Genomic DNA, 12,364 nt, shown 5'->3' with positions numbered 1-12,364 from the left:
TTTTAACACAAAGGAGAAATTCCAGGGATGGAAATTTCTTATGATATTACAGGTCACTGTGTGAAATATTACTCAAATCATGCCATAGAAATGTTTTTACCATTCCTTCCATTAAGTTAACAAATATTTACTGCACGTCACCTTTGTGGAATAACTCAAGGAGTTGTCTCACACCACATCTTCCATAAAGACACAATGGTCAGCAGTGTAATCACCTAATGGGGTCATCTCCTAAGACAGCAAGAAAATACCCTTGGAAATAAGTCTAATTTTACTGAATGTGGTTTACTTCTGCTTTCTTTTTTTTACATTTACTTCTATAACTTACATGATAAATTATATTGTGTAAAAAGACATAAGAAGTAGATACTAGGAAATCTTTCTTTGTCAAAATAATTTATGGAAAAATTTAATGCCTACTTAGTACAAAGAAACATTATAATTTGTTAAAGGAAGATATATTTAGTGTGGTCCACCCCTATATAGTACGAAGTGTGCACCTTTATGCAGGCCACTTTTGCATAGGCACTTTTGGAGGAATGATCATCATTTTACCTAGTTTATATTTGAGAAGGTGATATACAGGGCTTATCTTAGAATTTATAGGTTTATGACAAGAGAAAGGGTATTCACTTTGTCCCTTCCACTTGTTCAATGCTAAACCTTGGAAAATTTTGCCAATAACATTTTACCAGAAATTGCACATTGTTTATAATAAACTAGGAATAACTACCATTACCAGGCTCTGTGTGAATTATGCTCCCTTTTTCTGTTAGTTGCTATAAAATATAAAATTATTTATATGTAAAATTTGTATATGCTAAACATTGAAATATAAGATACAGAATTAGATTATATTTAACTTTACATTTACATTTATAAAATTTCTTCTCTAGGCAAACTAGTTAATGAAAATTAATCTACTTATAAATATATACATATATTCACAAACCAATACTTCTGTATAAACTATTGCATCTAAGGTTTCTAAAACCAAACTCCAATAATCTATCTGATTGGATATATTATTAACATAAACTTTCACTTCTAATCTTACTATACAATTTTGAAAATGTATTTCCTTCTTTTAATTCTTAATATAGGTAAGGATGATAGAGTAGTTAAAGAAAAGCCTGCATATTTCTGTTATGAATTAGTTATTTTAAGATAACAAGTTAAATTTATATTTATAGGTACAAACACACACTTAGGTACATATACATTTGTACACATCCACATCCACACACATAATCTCCAAAAATTATGAGAACATAGTGATTCCTATGTCTTTGGAAGTAGTAGGCAAGTTGGGGAAAATAGAACACAGAGAAATGACTCATATTTTATGATGAGAAGAAGGAAAAAGAGATAGTTTATAATTTTGGCATTAGATAAACTGGTAACTAAAGTGATCAAGTGTAATTTCCTTATGTTTATATATGTTACTGCCTCAAAAAGATGGGAATTGAACTATATGACTTACAAAAGGTTGATTTCCAATTAAGAGTTTCTAGGTCTAGAAAGAGACTAAACATAGAAATGTGTTTTAAGAAACAAAGGCAGACAAGTAACAATTGTTCAATAAAATATGTCTTTGCAGACATTAGCTGGTGTGTGTATACGTGTGTATGTGTGTGCTTATGTGTTTAAATCCAGTCAATGGCAGTTAATAGCAGCAACACTTCACACACTGATTCAGCACTTAATTTTTATTAGAAAATCTTAACAGTCTTCTGTCATAGTGTGAATGTGTCTGCCCCTAGGACTAGCACCATGTGTTGAATTTATTCTAGTCTTTCATAGGATCCCAGGGGAGTTTATTCACAGTTGTAGATTTACTGCCATGCACCCATAACTGCCTGGTTGGCTTTCATTGTGAGCACAAAGACAAGAAATTATGCAGTGCAAATAATTCATAGTGGTACATTAAAAATAATAAGCATTATTCTTGGTCCGTGATGCTGGAAGTTTATAGTTTCTGACACTTGACTCTGGTTTAGTGGCAGACCCCAGGATTTATGTTTAATATCTGTCCTTTCAATGTCTTACAGTAGAGCCTGAGTTTTTACAGCTTCAAAGCAAGCCGAGAGATGCTGGCACCATAGATCTGTCTATTTTATTGATTTTACCATAAGTGCTTTTAATTATTCAGTAAAGGATCCAGTTAACAATCCTATCTATTTTTAACCAATTAAGTTCACATTAAAGATTTACCAAGATCATTCTAATAATAAGAGCTGTTTCATGGCATTTACCCAGCAAGTACCCAGTACTGGGATTCTATATCCTGTCATGGACAGAAAGATCCAAAGCAAATATGCTTTCAGATATATAATAGTTTCTTTATTGAGCAATTATTACTTATAAAATTGCATATTTTTTGACATCCACATAAATATTTATCGAATCAAAATATTTTGGTCAATATTTTTCTTATAGGAATAGAAATCTTCAGAGGTGAAATTAAAAGTATTGGAAAAAAGTATAATCATATAAAGCTAAAGGAGAATACAATAATTGCTTATGAAATCAGAACATACATTAATTCTGCTAATCTGCAAACACATCTACTAAATCGTACGGTTTATTATTTCTTCATATCACTTATGTTCTTTACATTGCTGGAGGAAATGTTAGGGTTAAAATAATTTATTTTAAAAAGGCATTTCAATTCGTTTTATTAAAAGGTCATATTATGAATGAGTTAGCATATTTTTAAAAAACATATTGAGAGAAGCAGGCTTGGCCCAGTGGTTAGGGCATCCGTCTACCACATGGGAGGTCCGCGGTTGAAACCCTGGGGGTGTGGAGCTGGCCCATGCGCAGTGCTAATGCATGCAAGGAGTACCCTGTCACGCAGGGATGTCCCCCGCGTAGGGGAGCCCCACGTGCAAGGAGTGCACCCCATAAGGAAAGCTGTCCAGTGCGAAAGAAAGTGCAGCCTGCCCAGGAATGGCACCACACACACGGAGAGCTGACACAGCAAGATGACGCAATAAAAAGAAACAGATTCCAGTGCCGCTGACAACAGAAGCGAACAAAGAAGACGCAGCAAATAGACACAGAGAACAGACAACTGGGGGGTGGGGGAAAGGGGAGAGAAATAAATAAATAAATAAATCTTAAAAAAAAAATCATATTGAATACACTTCATTTTATAAACAGGTAAATTAGGGTCAATAAATATTAACTGGCTTCCCCAAGCTCACCTAACGTTAATTAATAATATAAGAGTTTAATCTTCCATCATGTGCCTTTTGACCCAGGGTTATTTTCACTTATGTTGTATTTTTAACCCCAAATTCCTAATTTACTTGCATGTTATGTGGTACTCACATTCTATTTTCTCTGAAACCCAATTTCACAATAAATATGCATACATGTAGGATATTTTACAATTACAAATGGCTCCTGTTACTTCTCTATAGTCCCAGGAGAAAAAAAAAATCAATTTGAATTGCCTCATACTGACTTTCAGTGGATTTATGCCTTAGCGCTGAGCTATGTTTAACTTTAAATCCTCTTAAAAAGCAATAGTTCCCATCTATCGCCTATACGTTGCTTTTTGTTTCAATACCTGTGTAACTAGTATTTCTCTATTGATGAATTCTTCTTTTGCACATTTTTTTCTTCCTGGATTCCTTGCTTTACTACATACTCATGCATAGTGTAAGCTTTGATTCAAAGGATATCATCATAAAAAATAACAAAACAATAAGAAAAATAAACCCTTTTTAATACTTAACAACTATGAGGACAAAATCAATGATGCAGTTAATTTTATTTTTATTGTTATATACTGGAATCACTTTTAGTAATATATGCACATATAAACTATAAGTAATATGGAAATTTCAGAGTAAAATTCATTGTAAAGCTCACAAACACTTTTTTTCACAAATCTTATTCTTTTGCCATGGATAACTTATTTTAGCAGTTTGGTGTTTACCATTCCAAAACTTAATTTTGTCTAATGCATGTATACTTTAAAGTCATATACTATTGCTATTGAATATACAGAAACATACAATATTTATATTATTTAAAGACATTGGAACACACAGACACACACAAACTCACACATCTGGCTTTGGAGAATAATTTTAACAATCTATCACTATATAATTAGTTTGTATCTAAGATTTAGGATTCCTAGAATCAGAGATTGAGACAAGGACTCAAGTGCATATTATTTATTGAAGAAATGCTCTCAGGAATAAAAGTTGCCAGATTTAGTAAATGAAAATATATGACTAGTTCAATCTGAATTTATCTTGGAGTCCTTTATTTTATCTGGTAATTCTACTCAAGAGAGAGAGTGGAGGACATGGAATGTGACAGGAGTAGTAGCTAAACATAGGTATATTGTCGGTAAAATTCAGCTTCTGCTGAGTCCACATGGAGCATAAATATCCACAGCATAACTACACTACACATTTGGCCCCAGCTTGGGGCTGACCTTTTGTACTAGCATCACTCAATCATTAGCTGTCCGTTGTGTGGGGAGGAGTGGAGAATATGTGAGGGTAGAGATAACTTTTTGGATGGATGACTCCCAGTCATCCAAGGGCAATACTTCAGAGAAGGTGGTAGCTTTCAGCAGTTAGAGGATGTCAGATTAAATACAGACATGTTTAAGTGTTAATGCAAACAAACCTACCAACCTACATCATCTTCCTTGCAATGAAAATACCTTGGTTTATCTTACCAGATTAAGAGGGATGTAGATTATCAATAAAATATAAGGAATGCCTTATTCATACTGTAGAATCCAGAATATCTTGTAATGAAAAAGTAGATTTGGGTTTGTTCCTATAATCCATAATACCATTTCCTTTTCTATTAACAGATTTTAAATATTTTTTTTACTGACAAGGCATTTGCAATTATATCTCAACTTCTGTTTATTTTTTAATGTAATATATAGATTACATGATTTGCTGACCAGAGTGAGATGACTATTTTATTTTCTATTGCCCAAATTTATATTCTCTATATCAGTTATAATTTGTGTATAAATACTACGGATGATTCTATCTTCTGTAACCAATTATATTATAATATCTGCTGGGTTTATGTATTTCTAGCTATTGAGAAGTTTCATTTCCACATATATAATAACTATAACTTCTGAAATACTGCAGTCCTTACCAGAATACAATAACTAAACAGTTCTTTTATCCATGGTGTGACCTGCCTGGTTAGAGATCAAAAGAGTTGGTTTCTACAGAACTAAAAGCAAGTCAAAGAATATTTTCAAACAAAAGCAACATTGAGTTCAGAAAATCAAAGAGAAGACAAATAATGTAAATGTTTTGAAAAACCAAAAACAAAAACAGGTAACAAAATCAATTCCAGGCCATAATTGGGGTCTCATGTTTACAGAATCAAATTTTGGAATCTGATGGAGTTGAGATACAGAGATGAAGTCAGATTAGAAACTAATGATTAAGGTTCAGTCTGCTGGTTCACAAATTTAGAAGTGAGTACCTGGAATGTGCCTGTATTATATTTATGATGATTATTAGGTTGTACTGAGTGTCATAGATTCATGGGATGCCATCTGGTCTGTATATAAATTATTATAAAATGTGTATTTTTCAGAGAAATATAGTATCATTCAGCACACTTCTCATTTACATGGTCTTTAAAAATCATCCAGACAAATCAGTTATCAATATTTTAAATAGTTTGACAATAAAAGTTTATTATAAAATTATCCTATATACTTCATGGAAATTTGTAAAATGAAGATGAGAAGGAAAAATGATTCACCCTTAGTTAATCACTCCAAGACAATAATTGTTAAACTCTTTTTTATGTCCCCTTCCTGTCTCCCTGCTGTGCATATGTATTTTTACATAATTGTAATCAAATAAATGATTTATACAAAATTATACATGCTGATTAAAGTATCTGTTCTTCATGATTAATAATAAATATTTGCTTGTCACAAGTAATTTTAAAAATTTAGAAACAATTGTAATAAAAAATCACCCAGAATTCTACAACCTAGAAATAATAACTATTGATATTTTGTTATTTCTAGGTTGCTTAATAGTGTTCAACATTTTACAAATGAATAATGATTCCAGTAATTAATATAAACTTACAGCTATAAAATATTAGCAATAATTTATAATAAAAAATATTATGCTGACCTGCATGTATGAACAAGGAAACTATATTTAAAATGGATTCTATTTTTTAAAAAAAGCCCCAATAATTTAAAAGTTCTAACCATTATCACAAGACAGAGAACTAAACAGCTTTAATATTATGTAAGAGGTCATCAACAAATCAAGAGAACCTATCAGATTTGTGAAGGGAATAAAAGAAGCTCAAGAAAACCATTCCCTGTTACAGGTAGAAATGAGGAAGAAAAGAAGCAGTTGAGTTAAAAATTCCTAATGAATTAGTTTGATATCACCACTGATTAGAGAGCAGCTGCCATATATTAAAAATGTTAGGATATCAGAATATATTGATGATTCCATAATTTTATTTAATCTGCTAATGTATAAATCTAAATACAGTGTTAGAATCACAAAATATTGCATTTAAGATTAGGCTAATGGGGTGGCAGAAAGATGGAAAAAGCACTGATCAAGATATGATCCTTCAAAGATCTAACATTTATCAAAACTGAGTATATATATATATAGGTCTTTTAAAATTAAAGTGAGAAATTACCACATACACATATACATATCTACACATACAGAAAAAAATTTTAAGCATGCATTTTATAATATTTTAAGTGTTAGTGTTCCATTTGATTTATAGAACCTTATAATTTAAGTGCTGGAAAACACCTTCAAAATCATCCACATTGGAGGCTTTTAAAGTAGCCTGAGTGGAGTACAAAGGTTTCGCAAAGGATGGAGACATTCATTGGCTAGCTCTGGATCTTCTCTGCTTCCATTTGAACCAGAGGACATCTACTTTATTTGTGATACACATACATGTGTATCTTAATATATATATGTTAAATATATATCTTATCCATATATATGTACTTTTTGCATGGAATTTCTTTTTTTTTTTTTGGCAAAAGAGAAGTGTTTCACTCCTTAAAAATAAGGTGAAAAATTCTGATTTGACTCCATTTTCTTTCATATGTGAGAACTCAAAGCCCAGTGGTTGTTCCAGCTCAAGTTCACACACAAGTAAACTAGAATGTAAGTATTCTAAAAGTGCTAAGACGATTCTATTCTTCCCACTCTGCTATAATATGTATGAAATACACAGTTTAGTTTGGTCTACTGAGAAAACAAGTTGTTATAAAATTTTTATGTTAATTTTCTATCCCCACAGCTTATTTCTCTAGATGGGGGAATGATAAGCCTTGATAAATTCTCCTGGAAAGTCAAAAAACAGGAAGATTCTATCATATTACTGAAAAGAAAACCACTAGTGTTTAAACCATATAAACACTCAGCTGCCTAAAAATAAAGGTTCTTGTTGCTGCATTACCTTACTCTGCCTGAACTTTAGTACCTTCAACAGTTTGATGAGGGAAGGCCTAGATGATCTCTAATGTCAATTCCATTCTGTATCATTTAGGAGGCTTTGCATTTCAAATAGCAGGAAACCCTCATTTAAACTAGCTTAATCAATGAGGAATATATTACCTTAAGAGAGTGAAGTGAAATTCCTGAGATATGGTATATCCTAAGGTTTGTTCATTTAGCAACTCAAATGTGTTGTCCATGACCCGAGTTCTCTCCTCTCAGCCTGCTATGCTCAGGGTGACTGCATTCTTGGCTGTTAATAAGATGAATAAGTTCTCCGTGTCACATCCAGACACAATAATGAACATAGAAAGGAGGAAAAAAAATATTTTTTTATGGTTCTCTCAAAGAAGATAAGAATGTTTTTATAGAAACAATCCAGCTAATTTACCCTCATGTCTGACTGGTTAGAGATGGCTCATATGCATATTCCTGTACCAATCAATGGCAAAATTAATTACCTGAACCAACTACGCCCACTCCTGGAAGTGGATATAGTTTCATTTTAACATGAGGCACATATTTATGGGCATACTGCACGAGTGTGAACACCTAAATGAAACTGGAATTCTGCAACCATTAAAAAGAGCAGGAAAGGATGATAATTGGCTAATATGTGTGTTGCCTACATGACTATACTGCCCTAATAACATTACTTGATTTATAATCTCTACTTATGAATGGTAATGAGATAAGACACAGTGAAACTAATCTGAATTTGAATGGAGTTCTCAAACATTATTCTAGGCATTTCTACCCAAGCTTTCTCTAACTATTTATTTCTTTGTTAAAATCAGATTAAAATAACAGATTTGCATTGAAGAAAACATTAATGTGAAAGCTTAAAATGGCATCGTGATGCTTAGTGATGCATTGATTAAAAAGAAAATTAAAATGCTGAACCCAAGTAAGCAAATAACCTTATGAATTTTGGCACAGAAAATTACCAAAAATGCTGCCAAACTTCATGCCTTCACTCTATGTATGGATGTAAAGCCTCATTCCAGCTTTGATATTACAACTTTGTAAGTATTCTATTGGAGAATTCTATATAGAACAAGTAGCAGGTCAGGTACACCAAAACTGTGTTCCTGAAAATCAAGCTATTGTTGCTATGATCATCATTCCAAATAGTTCCACAAACTGATAGGATGGCAGCAGTTAGTATATAAAATAAGCAATTATAAAGAATGGTAGTCAGCATTTAGTAAATCCTTTCATTGTGGTGCCAGACAATATTCCAAGTGAAGTAAAGGTTTATAACAAAACATAAAGGTAGGTGATGTTATTATTGTGATCCTCAATTTACAGATGATAAAAATCATAGAAAGCATAGGAAATGTCTAAAATTATATGGTTAATAAGTAGAACAGCTGTTAGTCCCATCCAAGCAGTATGGCCACAAAGCCCTCAGAATCTTAAATACTATGCTGCCCGGCCTCTAATTTAAAAAATGCAAGGAGGAAGTAGACTTTAATTTTAATATGAATAACTGGCTTCATATGAGACAGAAAGAGATTTATTCAATGGACTAAGAAGGAATCTATCAAAAATTGAGTCCTTTTATTATTCAAGGAGATGTAAAATTAATTTTTCTAAAATATTTTTGCATATAGTTTAAATCAGGGCTTCTTAACCTTTTGTGGGCCACAGATCCTTTTGCCAGTCAGGCGAAAACCACAGACCCTTTACTAAATCCACACTATACTGTTTATTATTTAATAAATATATCTTACCCACACCAACACATCCCCACAAGAATAATGTTTCTTTGAATTTCAATTCAAGCTCACAGATCCCTTGTTAAGAACCCCTGATTTTGATAGTGATTTATTTTCTGTTTGTAGTATATGTGCTTTTTTTTTTTATTTTATTTTTTTATTTTTATTTTATTTTTTTTTTATTGACTTTGTAATAATATTACATCAAAAATATATATGTGAGGTCCCATTCAACCCCGCTCCCCCACCCCCCCCTCTCCCCCCCCAACAACACTCGTTCCCATCATCATGACACATCCATTGGATTTGGTAAGTACATCTTTGGGCACCTCTGCACCTCATAGCCAATGGTCCACATCATGGCCCATACTCTCCTCCATTCCATCCAGTAGGCCCTGTGAGGATTTACAATGTCCGGTGATTGCCTCTGAAGCACCATCCAGGGCAGCTCCATGTCCCAAAGACACCTCCACCTCTCATCTCTTCCTGCCTTTCCCCATACCCATCGTCCACCATGTCCACTTTTCTCAATCCAATACCACCTCTTCTATGTGGACATTGGATTGGTTGTGTCCATTGCTTTTATATGCCACAAAGTAAAGTCTGTTAAAATTGTGCTACTTCAGTCCATCTCCAGCCTACATAATATATAGTAAGACAATATCAAAAGGTAATTTGGTGTAATAACATTAATATTCCAAAATCAAATTTATAAACTTATTTTAAATCTGGGTCTTTTTTTTTCCTAATCTTAATGTGAAGCATTTTTGTTAGATATCTAATTGGCCTAATGAATAGAAAAGTGTTTTTATTAAATGCATGAATGATTGAATGAATACATAAATTTAACTTAAAGGATGGTGGACCATATTTCTACTGCCCATACAATTTTCCATTGTATCAATTGAAAGCATGTTTTCTGTGTAAAAACTGGATTTCAGTTACTTGGAGCGCATATAGGCCTCTGTATTCTAAAGTTCTAGGCAGCCTGTTCTTCAAATCAAATACTAAGAATCTTTTTAAGTCCATTTAATATTGATGAAGTTAAAAATATATGATTAACAATAGGCTATTACTTAGCAGATATTTCATATATGCCTAAATAAAACAGGAAGATCTTAAGAAGGGGCATGACCACAGCCTCATGGTTCAACATGCAGATCTATATGAAGGTAACCTCAAAGGAAATAAAAACAACATGAGGACAGCAAGTACTGGGAAACAAAATCAACAAAAAGATCAAACTGGTAAAAACTGCCATTGAAAAGGTATTGTGTATATGGGGAGGGGACAGTTCTCACTTGACATGGGGCATTTTTGTCTCAATGGAGTTATTAATAGAACTACCTCAAGAAGGAATCTGTAGAACTTGCAAATGGTAGATAAGTTAAGCATGTACAATTTGGAAAGGAGCTTCGGTGACCATTATATGAAAATTATAAAGATCTGAAAAATGGATAAAGCAGAGAATATTTCTGCAGAATCGTCCTTTTGTATTTGCATACATGTTAAAATAAAACAGTGATTAAATCCTCTAAAAGTACTAGTTTAATGTAGAATAGAATATCAAGAGTCACCAGAATGATATCACAACATAATATAGCCAAAGACATGAAGCAATTCTGAAATAAAATGTTAAGGACTAGACAGAAAGATACCTTATAAGACATACAATAAATTCCTTTCTGTTAAATTAAAATAAATATTCTATCTCCCACAATCACTAGAACTTTTCCAAAATAATTTGAATGTATGCCAATTTTTTCTTTAAATTATATTTAAGCATTATATAATGATGCCTGAAGTCATTGGTAAGAGGGCAGATTAGCATCTATTTTTATTCAAATGAGGTACTCTGCTTTTCCTGCCAGTCCTTTTAGTCATATTATTATGCCTTAGAAACATTTTATGTAAAAGGAAATGAGAAAGATTTAGTGCCAACGATTTTTTTAGAATAATCAACTTGGCATTAGCAGCTTGATTTTCTTAGAAATCATGTTCATTTTTTTCTCTCACTTAATAGGAAAATCTGAAAGCAAATGAAATATTATAAATTCACAGAATAAATTCTGTGGGAAAATACTATTAGTGCAGAATTGCTAACCATGAACAAATTACTGCAATTAGAATTATCTGAGTGGTGTTCTAAGGCCTCCACCTCACTAAAGTTATATGATCTCAGAAATTGTCTTCCTTATATTAATATTAAGACTCTCTGAGTTGAATGAAGGGAGACACTTAATGATTATTCATTTCATAAGATTCTCTCTTGTCAAAAGGTGTGTTTCAGAGTTTAGACTCATAAGTTTGTAGTAATTCTAAGTCCTTTGGGAAATTCAAAATTTCCATCTTAAAATAAGAGCTACAGGGAGAAAACACTTTTTATAAACTAGTACAGTTTTTTAAAACTGTACCTGTTTTTTTACAGGGTCTAAATTCTTCACTGCTGCTATGTCTGCATAAGAATTAAATGTCCATCTATACTAATGCTCAATAACCGCATGGATATATCCCTTAATCTGTGGTTATTGTCATCAGTAGTCTTTTTCAGATTGTGGGTTTAATGAGATAATTGGAATTAAACTATTTAAAAGTGGTCACTTACCATAGAAATATGAATGTACAGGCAAGAGGCTAAAGGAACCCACAAGAACGAATGAGAAATACTACATAATTCAAGATATTTCTAGATTCACATGACTGTAAAATTTGAGAACTCTCCAAAATTTATATAATGCTCTATAGATTTAGTGCTCATTTTAACTCAGCTTTCAAAAATGAAACTTGTACTGAACTGAAATTAAAGATGCAGATTTATAAATATCCTAGAGGATATGCTATAATTTTTAAAATAATTTATTATTTTTAAAATAAATTACCTTTTTATGTTATTTGATATCTTCTCAAATCTATGTCTTTGCAGCTGTTTTTCACATTTGAATTAATAACTTCAACAAATACCTAGGAGAGATTTTCATCAAACATCTTAGGAAGAATTTTACTATAAATAACCAAGTCAAGTATTTTGATTCTTTTAGTCAATTACATCTCTTTTAGTCAATTACAACTTCATAGATGGAATTAGGTTCTAAAATCAAGTGATTTTAAGTCAAATAGATTGCACTCAGT

The 12,364-nt window shown here is 32.1% G+C and overlaps 1 protein-coding gene across 1 annotated transcript in view; it reads left to right on the top strand.

The window, feature by feature from the left end:
* Positions 1 to 12,364, top strand: part of ZNF804A (zinc finger protein 804A) — a 319,510-nt gene that overhangs the window by 96,265 nt on the left and 210,881 nt on the right. The gene's annotated exons all lie outside the window — the stretch shown is intronic.

This window comes from Dasypus novemcinctus, chromosome 7, assembly GCF_030445035.2.
Source record: "Dasypus novemcinctus isolate mDasNov1 chromosome 7, mDasNov1.1.hap2, whole genome shotgun sequence".
In the NCBI taxonomy this organism is placed as follows: Eukaryota; Metazoa; Chordata; class Mammalia; order Cingulata; family Dasypodidae; genus Dasypus; species Dasypus novemcinctus.
The sequence above is the reverse complement of the archived record's forward strand: the minus strand, read 5'-3'. Positions and strand labels throughout refer to the sequence as shown.